Genomic DNA, 10,572 nt, shown 5'->3' with positions numbered 1-10,572 from the left:
AGTTAGCTCAACCGTCCCGGTATAGGGACTCCAAATCCCATAGAGGTTCAAATGTGTCTATTTAGTGTTGATAAGTTTAAATGCCAGAACCAATAATACATATTTGAGAAAACAAAACATTTATGCCTAGCTTTGTTGATTTCCAGCACAGGCATGTAGCCTAGGCAGGCTACGGGTGGGAAACTTGAGGAACTCTGTTCAAGAGAGAATACTGTTATGTAGACAGAAAGAGACTACTAGCTAAATTCTTAATAAACTGCATCTGTCCAGTAGGAGTCAAAAGGAACACGCATCAATAATTCACAAGGGGGAACATGGTGAACATAACAAATACAATTGTTTATTATGGATTCTCATGACAACTAAGTTGGCACGTGCTACGCTGTGTCTGAATTGACACTCTCTAGTCTCGCACGCACATTTTGATGCCGTTGACGACGGCATCTCTCTGTGTGGTTTCAGCTTTGGTCTATTCATATTAGGTGCATGAGTTTGAGCATGTGTCCGTTAGGCCTATTGATTTTTTTGTGGGAATCAGCATGAATTATATTGAGCAATAATTCACTTGTGGTCTTTTTAAATTACATATGTTTTTGACGGTATGGAGCACAAATACCACGGAGGAGCTTAGAAGGGAGGAATTCACGTTAATGCGCTATGTATAAATCAATCATTTAAGTGGAAATGTAAAAAAAAGTACAGATATCCGTAACGCCAGTAGGCTACATCAATGATGTGGTGCTTACCTCCAAGCGTTTATTCAAGTTGGATAATCTTTGGATGCCGACAGCAGTCGCACCATTGGAAGACATAGCTTGGACTGTAGCCAACAAAAGCCTATTCCTGCTCTTGTCTAGCAATCCATCAAACACATTTAGTGTGTCATCATAGTGGTCTCTGACTTGTGGTCAGAATCACTCAGGTGGAACAAACTTAAACTTGCACCTTTTATCAATGCTGATTTGAATGTCATTGAGAAAGCAGAAAGGTGTCAAAAACCGTTAGCAAACGTTATTTCTGAATTTAAAAGTAATCCTAGAAGAAGTAATCATCTAGTTTTTCCAAATTATCTGTAATCTGGCCAATGTGAATTTGATGCATTAGAATTTTACCTATTACCCAGGTTGTGTCCCAAATGGCCCCCTTTCCCTTCTTTTTTCTCTACTTTTGGCCCAATAGTTGTGCACTATAAAGAAAATAGGGTTTCATTTGGGACGCATGTCCAGTTTAAGGCTGGGTTAACTGGCTTGGGATCGGCTGGGCCCCAGTGTCTGCTGGTTGCCTGTGAGCCCCAACACTTAATTAATTGAAGCAATTACTTTGGGCAGCGGAGGTCTCACCTGGGCGGTATAGGTGTGAATATTTTTTTGATTGAGACTGCGCTCAAACACCACTAGGACGAGCCTCTGCAACCCCCTGAGCTAGCATATGGAACAGAAACATTTTGAAGTGCGCTCAAGAGATCGCAGAGTTGATAAACTTACTAGACCGAGGTCACTTTCCCTCATTTAGAGTTTAGTAATGGAGTTGGTCTTCTGTCATGAATATCCCCCTTTATATGTTATCCATTAAATATTTAAAAAGTTTAAATGATGGATATCCAACATATGGGTGCTCTTGAAATTCTATTACATACTGTATGATTAGATGAACATTTGGGAATGTATTGAGATTGGTGTGAGGAGCGGAACTGAAGCACCTGATACATTATGAATACAAATATACATTTTAAAATCTACTTAACATAGATACGATTACGTAGAATCAACATAAATGTTAACGCAGGGTCTGAAATAAGCACCAGACTGGTGGGCCATTAGGCCATGCTTATCGAATACTAAACATTCTCATATGGCTGCAATGATGCGTTTCCTGTTTGTTTCCTGGCTGCTCCCATAGTAAACATCCTCCTAATATACATAATTATGTCCCCCTCAATGCACCGTTGGTATTATAGTTTATCACTGAAAGCAGTAAACCCTTATCCTGTTGTTACCAAATTATATAGTTCCCATAAAACTCGACAGAAAATGCACTTAACCGGCTCTCTGTGATGCATCCACAAGTTGGTCATCAACAGCATCATCAATATCAACAACTTGGCTGTTTCTAAATATGCTCTGCTCGTTCCCATCTGTTCCCTTATAAAATCATATTTGAATAATAAATATAAAGTCAGATTTGGGGTTTGAATTTCTAATGCTTTGTTGAAGATCTGGTGACCACAGGATGTAATTCAGTATGCAGCTAGTCTTGTAAGAGAATACTTTTGAAGTCCAGGGGCCGTCTGTATCGAGCGTCTCAGAGAAGGAATGCTGATACAGGATCAGTTCAGCCTTTTTACATCGTAATGAATCAGATTACAGACAGGGGAGACCAGGACCATTCTATAGTGACACATCATTTAACTTTATTTCCACACCTAGCCAACAATCCTCAGAAACGTAGTCAAATGATTTGTTTCTCTGTTTAGCTTAGACAATAAAAGATCTTTGGTAACGCTTGACCTAAAGCCTACAGGTATAATGTATTACGATGTGGTTACAAAACATTTTAAGACTTGAGTTATGAGAACGTATGCTCTTCTCAAGGCCATGACATCCCTCCCCCTTGATTTTTTACCTCAGCCAATTAAGATAAGACCAGAGTCAACACGTGCTCCTGAGTCAAGCTAAAGGGAGTACGTTGTGTAAGGTATATCTGCACACTATGTACCTCATCACCTATTACCTGAGTACTGTTGCCATGGCAGTCCCTGTAGAGGTCATTTGCATACTTTATAGTGCTAGATAAAAGGGGATAGAGACAGGGAAGTAGAGAAGGGATAGAGAGAGAGAGAGCAGCCTCAGAGGGAAGAGGGTGAGTACGTTTGGAGTTTACACTGGGTCAATTTCATCTGGGGACTCCAAAATATGTGCTGAGAATAATTATAGTCCAAAGAGCTAGGAGGTAAGTTGCTAATAAATAGATTTTTGGCAACATTTTACGATACAGACATGAACAGGTAGCCTGTTTACATGGAAAGTACATGATAACTATATAGTTGCACTGTAATATACTATAACATGCTTGTCTTTGGGATTCATGAAAACAAGTAACTCTAAGCGTAATTTGGTACCAGTTACCAAATGTGTTTTTGTGTGTTTTTATGTACATTTTACATACTGTAGTAAGGTGTCATGCGATGCTGCGGGTTGTTGTTGTAGCCTAGTGGTTAGAGCATTGGGCCAGTAACCGAAAGGTTGCTGGATCGAATCCCCCAGCTGACAAGGTACACATCTGTGGTTCTGCCACTGAGCAAGGCAGTTAACCCAATGTTCCACGGGCGCCAAGGACGTGGATGTCAATTATGGCAGCTCCCCGCACCTCTCTGATTCAGAGGTTTTGGGTTAAAAGCGGAAGACACATTTCAGTTGAACGCATTCAGTTGTACAACTGACTAGGTATCCCCCTTTCCCTTTGTTATAGTTGCTAGCTAGTTTCCTCATGGGGCTACGGCTGGGTCATTATTTTGGCTGAGTCACTGTATTGTCATGTTTTCCATGGCTACATAATGTAATGATCATCATTAGTGGCTTCAATACCAGCGGCTTCGTGTGACTTTAAATGAGGTATCGGTCATTTCTTACAATTTTCTTCAGTAATTTCCTTGTCATGAGATCTATTGTTCACACTTTTTGAATGGCATGCACAAATTATGGAGTGTGACTTTAACAGGTGGGGAGGTAGATGGGTAAAAAAAAAAAAAAGACCATAGCGATCAGATTGGACTTCAGCCTTTTACGTAGTAGTGTCATAACGCTGAACGGAATGATTTAACAAAACCCTGTTGTATTGCTGGTGCGGAGATAAAGGCAATAGGATCCCTTGATAAGGATGTAATAAAATGACAGTCTCATGTCATGTGTTTACCCGAGCATGTGACGAGACGGGAAGAGTTCGAGTGAGTATTCTGTTGGGGTAAAGGTCAGGACAATATATAAGCACCTACTTTTGGCGATCCCACATGCTTTGCTATGATCTATTTGCTTCGGACAAGCCGGTTGTCTACTTAATACTTAATGCTCACCTTCAGCAAAAGTGGTACTAAGTGAAGAACACAAACATTTAGAAGCCAAAGTCAGCTTGATTGACATGTATTAGCTTAAGGTCTTCTCTAATTTAGGTAAACATGCAAGAAGTTGCTTCTAATGTGGATAATTAGCAGCAAACGACTGCGTAATATGCACCAGATTAATATAACTCTACTGTCGTTGATTGATGCTAATAACATGCCGCTTTGAACATCTAAATAGCATTAGTTCATGAAGAGTTGCTCTCTTTGCAGTGACCCATTTTCAACATTTCACAAACAGTTTTGTTGTCATGTTTTCAAAACTTAAAAGGGGCAGTCTGGGTGGTAGGGTGTGTAAGTAAGTTTTTTTTTTTTTTTAAAGGGGGAAAAGTGTAATGTCATTTTTTACGATTTTATTGCCCTTGCGACCCAATGAAAAACAATTGTTCACAAATAAAGGGGCAATCTGGAACAACGAAGCAGTCAAGTAACCATACTCCAAATCATACAGATCTGGATGGATATAAATGCAACAACTGCTCATCCATGACATTCACACATTAGTTTTATCCATGTTTTCAAGCTGTACAGCTTGTTGACAATATATATATGTTTTTTTTACAAAGAATTAAGTAAAATAAGCTTATATTTAGGTTGTGATGGGGTACACGTTATATTGTTCAAGAATCAATGACTTATATATCATTCAATTCAAAGTCCAGACATGGATGTGCCACGTCCAGATTGCGTCTTTAACACACACATAACACGGAACCCAAACCGGCTGCGCTTGCGCCATCGTGCGCTATCGTGCATAAATATATTTTGTCCCCATATACCAAACTCGATCATGACACGCAGGTTAAAATATCATAACAAACACTGAACCAATGACATTAATTTGGGGACAGGTCTAAAAGCATTAAACATGTATGGCAATTTAGCTAGTTAGCTTGCACTTGCTAGCTAATTTGTACTATTTAGTTAGCTTGCTGTTGCTAGCTAATTTGTCCTGGGATATAAACATTGAGTTGTTATTTTACTTGAAATGCACAAGGTCCTTTACTCTGGCAATTAATCCACACATAAAATGGCCAACCGAATCGTTTCTAGTCATCTCTCCTCCTACCGGGCTTTTTCATCTTTGAACTTATATGGTGATTGGCATCTACACTTTCATAGTATTACCACGACAACCGGCAAAACATTTAATCTTTCAATCACCCACGTGGGTATAGCCAATGGCACGTGGGTACCTGCTTCTATAAACCAATGAGGAGATGAGAGAGGCAGGACTTGCAGCGCGATCTGCATCAGAAATAGGAATGACTTCTATTTTAGCCCTATGACAACGCAGACGCTCATTGGAGAGCGCGAGCAGTCTGGGTGCAATAATGGAATAACTTGGAGTTCTAAATGTATTTTGCGATGCTGGCGCACGCGACGTGTCCGGTCTGGTCAGCATGTAACACAATGGCTTTAATGCAGTTGGTTCAATTTTTCTGAATTCAATAACACGTTGAGTTAAAGCCATTGTACAGAATCAGTGGAGGAAGTATGAAACTGGTTGCAATGAAGTCGTCATGACACTATTTACGACTTCAATATTACTTCAAGGTCATACTGGTTGTATAAAACAGTTGTGTTAACGTTAACTCATTCAAAACCAAAAAGTGACGCACTAAATCTGTCCCCACTTGGTCAGAGAAGGAAGGCCAAGGTAGGCCAGGTAGTGTATTGCTGAAGTGTACACAAAGTTGATTGAACTAAAGGGATAGTTCACCCAAATTACAAAATGGCATATTGATTTCCCTACCCTGAAATCAGTCTATGTACAAGGTTAGACATCAATGCATATTTAATTTTGTTTACCTGGCCACTGTCTCCAAATGGAAGGAAACAATGTAATTTTGCAATTTGTGTGAACTATCCTTTTAATATTAATGAGTGTCGAGATTCATTTTCTCCTATGAAATTCTCATTAGCTGAATACGTGAAAATGCAACACTACATGCTTCAGAATACTTACTGTAAAACACTACCATTTACAGGGTCATGCCTCTTCAGGAGCGAGAAAATAACATTCCATTGAGCCAAATTGCATGTAATTGTTTCTACATAGAGAAATCAAACAGGCTGCACAGCATCACTGCTCCGGTGCAGAGGCAAACCTTTCAAGACGACCATTTGAGGCCCCATCTTGAGCGTGCATTTTATAAATAGGAAATGACCTTCTGCATTTTTTATAACATAGGTTTCTGGTTATGTCAGGGCTTCTTTTTTTTTTATACAATGATGTTGTCTGTGTAGAGCGTAATGAAATATTCAAGTAAAGCAGAGACAAATACATTACCTAGTGCACACTGAGTTTCTGAGGGCTGTGGATGTCAGGAGCCTGAGCTCAATGTATTTATACACAGTAAACACATTGTACTTTGTGAGGGCCACACAATATGCAGCCTTTGTTATACAGTAGCTGCAGCCTTTAATAATGTGAATGTAGATATTGAACGGCATTTAAGTTGCTGTTAATAAGAATGTTCTCAGTCCACTCACCAGTGGTGGAACAAGAACCCCACTGTCATACTTGAGTAAATGAAAAGATAACGTAATAGAAAATGACTCAAGCAAAAGTGAAAGTCACCCAGTAAAAGTCAAAGTATTTGGTTTTAAATATACTTAAGTATCAAAAGTAAAAGTGTAAATCATTTCAAATTCCTTATATTAACTAAACCAGATGCCACTATTTTCTTGATCTTTTTAAATATTTATTTACGGATAGCCAAGAGCCTACTCCAACACTCAGGCATCATTAACAAACAAAGGATGTGTGTTTAGTGAGTCCGCCAGATCAGAGGCAATAATTCATGTTGCAAAATGTAGTAAATGTTTCATCCTGGTCCTGAATAACCCTTGCCAGCTGTTCAGGAATAGCTTGGCCGAAAGAGGGACGACAATACCTTGAAGGGACCATTCCATGGCCATGTTTTAAAGCACAGATGTTCTGGGGAATTAGTTTGGGGTGTTTAAGAGTTATTCTGGAGGGAAGTAGCATCAAGGATTGAACAGAAGGCCCTTGGCCCTCCTTCAATGCACTGTTGGTGGTATACTCTACTCTGGCTTTGTAAAGCTTTAGTTACCAAACTGTCTGTGACAATGCAGGTTTAAGTCCACTTTTAGGTTTTTACTATACAGTGCTTAGGCTTTTTTTGGTTAGTGGTCTGGTGATTCTGGAATGTGGTGTATTATTGTGCAAAGTTCACCTCCTGCAATGGCACATAAAATATGTTAAATGTGGTGGTTGTCTACAGTAACCCAGGCAACACTTATTTTTGTTACTATACACTACAGGTCAAAAGTTTTAGAACACTTACTCATTCAAGGATTTTTCTTTATTTTTACTATCTTCTACATTGTGGAATAATAGTGAAGAAATCAAAACTATGAAATAACACATATGGAATCATGTATTAACCAAAAAAGTGTGAAAACAAATAAAAACATATTTTATATTTGAGATTCTTCAAATAGCCACCCTTTGCCTTGATGACAGCTTTCCACACACTTTGCATTCTCTCAACTAGCTTCACCAGGAATGCTTTTTCAACAGTCCTGAAGGAGTTCCCACATATGCTCAGCACTTGTTGCCTGCTTTTCCTTCACTCTGCGGTCCGACTCATCCCAAACCATCTCAATTTGGTTGAGGTCGGTCGGGATTGGGGAGGCCAGGTCATCTGATGCAGCAGTCGATCACTCTCCTCCTTGGTCAAATAGCCCTTACACAGCCTGGAGGTGTGATGGGTAATTGTCCTGTTGAAAAACAAATGATAGTCCCACTAAGTACAAACCAGATGGGATGGTGTATCACTGCAGAATGTTGTGGTAGCCATGCTGGCTAAGTACGTCTCAAAAAGACACAGCGTTTGGAACCAAAAATCTCTAATTTGGACTCCAGACCAAAGGACAAATTTCCTCCAGTCTAATGTCCATTGCTCCTGTTTCTTGGCCCAAGCAAGGCTCTTCTTATTGATGTCCTTTAGTAGTGGTTTCTTTGCAGCAATTCGACCACGAAGGCCTGATTCACACAGTCTCCTCTGAACAGTTGATGTTGAGATGTGTCTGTTACTTGAACTCTGTGAAGCATTTATTTTGGCTGCAATTTCTGAGGCTGGTAACTCTTATGAACTTATCCTCTGCAGTAGAGGTAACTCTGGGTCTTCCATTCCTGTGGTGGTCCTCAGGGGAGACGGTTTCATCATAGCGCTTGATGGTTTTTGTGACAGTACTTGAAGAAACTTTAAAAGTTCTTGACATTTTCCGTATTGACTGACCTTCATGTCTTAAAGTAATGATGGGCTGTCATTTCTCTTTGCTTATTTGTGCTGTTCTTGTCATAATATGGACTTGGTATTTTACCAAATAGGGCTATCTTCTGTATACCCCCTACCTTGTCACAACACTGATTGGCTCAAACGCATTTAGAAGGAAAGAAATTCCACAAATCAAGACACACCTATTAATTGAAATGCGTTCAAGGTGACGACCTCATGAAGCTGGTTGTGAGAATGCCACGAGTGTGCAAAGCCGTCATCAAGGCAAAGGGTGGCTATTTGAAAAAATATAAAATACATTTGGATTTATTTAACACTTTTATGGGTACTACATGATTCTATATGTGTTATTTCATACCTCCGATGTCTTCACTATTATTCTACAATGTAGAAAATAGTCAAAATAAAGAAAAAGACCTTGAATGAAGTGTTCTAAAGCTTTTGACCGGTAGTGAATGTGTTTTTGTCTGTGTAGTTAATGTCACGTGACTTTTTCCATTATGCAAACATAAACAAACGCTGCAGTCATAGGCAGGCCTTGATGTTCAAGCTACATTCTCTGGACTCCTGTCAAAAAAAACATTTGGTTAGATGATTCATCAGAAGCACCTGCCAAATACTGCTGTGCTGATGTCATTTGTTTTATTGTATTAATCGGATATACACTGAGTGTGCAAAACATTAAGGACACCTCTTTCCATGAAATGGACTGACCAGGTGAATCTAGGTGAAAGCTACAGTATAATCCCTTAAATCCACTTCAATCAGTGTAGAGGAATGGGGGAGACAGGTTAAAGAAGGGCTGGTGGTAATGGTAATGGTATCGAATAACGGAGCGGAATGAGTGGAATGGTATCAAATACATGGTTTCCATGTGTTTGATGTCATTCCATTTGCTCTGTTCTGGCCATTTTTATGAGCTGTCCTGCCCTCAGCAGCCTCCACGGATCTATACCCATGTAAATCTACGGGGTTATTACCTGGAGTGTAGACAATGTGTACATGTAAGCCTTCATCTTCCTGATGGATCGTTTTGAGTATGTCCTGCTTCTACCGCAATAATGATCACTTGTAAAGCAGTACTTCTGCCACTGACGAGATATGTAGGTTAATAAAGCTGACCTGAAAATACCTTTTCACAAGGTTCATTCATCTTTGAATGCGAGCTGTAGTTTCCCGTATTAATATAACTTAGTGACTGAAGACCTCATCAATGTCAACTCAAATACCACACTATTTAGAGAGGAATGTGTTGGATGCTGATGTGTCTTACCAGGGAGGGATTTCTTGGGAAAAGCTGGTAATGATACAGTATACTTGCGTGACCCAGCAATTCACCTCTCCCCTTAGGCACTAATTAAAATTAACTTTGCCATAAGCCGTCCCCTTGAACCTGCCTCAGCGACTTTTATGATTCCCACATATAAATAGAGCGTGTAATAGAGAGGGGGATAAAGAAAAACAGGGATAGATGGAGGGCCAAGGAGAAGAGGAGAGGGAGTAGCAAGAAAGATGGAGAAGGGGGGGGGCATTTGCTCTTTGGAAGGGGTGGAACATTATCTGCCCTCCGATCGGATGACAAAATTTCTGTTTACACGTTCCATCATTGCGGGAGTTGAAATAATGCACTCTGATTTAGTAAGTCCCCAAATGCCAGGCATGCATCAGCACTTTTATCTCATACTACATGCCTGTTATTTTCTTTTTCTCTCTCCTCGGCCTCGCTCTGTGCTCTGTTCTTGGCTCTTTGGAACTAATGACACCATTGAGACGTCTTGTGGCACAGCAACATATTTCAATTATTCAGAAGTGTTCCCTCTGTCACTAGGAGAAAATGTTTTTATGGTGTGCGGCTGACTTTTTGTTTGGTCTGTATTGACATTTTTCTTGGGGCACAAAAATCAAACATGTTATGGTAATATTTCAAAAGATGTATTAACCTCAGTGATCCACTTCCAGGTAGCTGTTGATTCCCCTCCTATTCCTATATTGCAACCATCTCTCCTACGTCTGTATATAGTATGGTATAAGATGTATGTATGCGTTTCCTCATTTATGAGTTGTTAAAAAGTAGGACATAGTTAGTAGTGCCTTCCCAGATCAAATCCATAGACCTTAAGAAGTTGGAGTTTACAGGTTTGGTTTTGTCTGTTACTTAGAGGAAACAGTAGTTTAACGCTAATAGAT

The 10,572-nt window shown here is 39.8% G+C and overlaps 1 protein-coding gene across 3 annotated transcripts in view; it reads left to right on the top strand.

Moving 5' to 3' along the window:
- The first annotated feature begins 2,680 nt into the window (after positions 1-2,680).
- The window catches only part of LOC110531729 (phospholipid-transporting ATPase ABCA1), a 246,423-nt gene continuing 238,531 nt past the window's right edge, over positions 2,681-10,572 (top strand). Inside the window, exon 1 of one of the 3 annotated variants that reach the window (XM_021615071.3) lies at positions 2,681-2,859. The gene's annotated coding sequence lies outside the window, so the exon portion shown is untranslated. Of the gene's footprint in view, positions 2,860-3,774; positions 3,944-10,572 lie in introns of those variants that run through there. The other 2 variants (XM_090183773.1, XM_021615072.3) reach the window with 2 other exon arrangements.

The sequence above is a fragment of the Oncorhynchus mykiss genome, chromosome 9, assembly GCF_057628025.1.
Source record: "Oncorhynchus mykiss isolate SJ-2025 chromosome 9, ASM5762802v1, whole genome shotgun sequence".
NCBI lineage: Eukaryota > Metazoa > Chordata > Actinopteri > Salmoniformes > Salmonidae > Oncorhynchus > Oncorhynchus mykiss.
The sequence above is the reverse complement of the archived record's forward strand: the minus strand, read 5'-3'. Positions and strand labels throughout refer to the sequence as shown.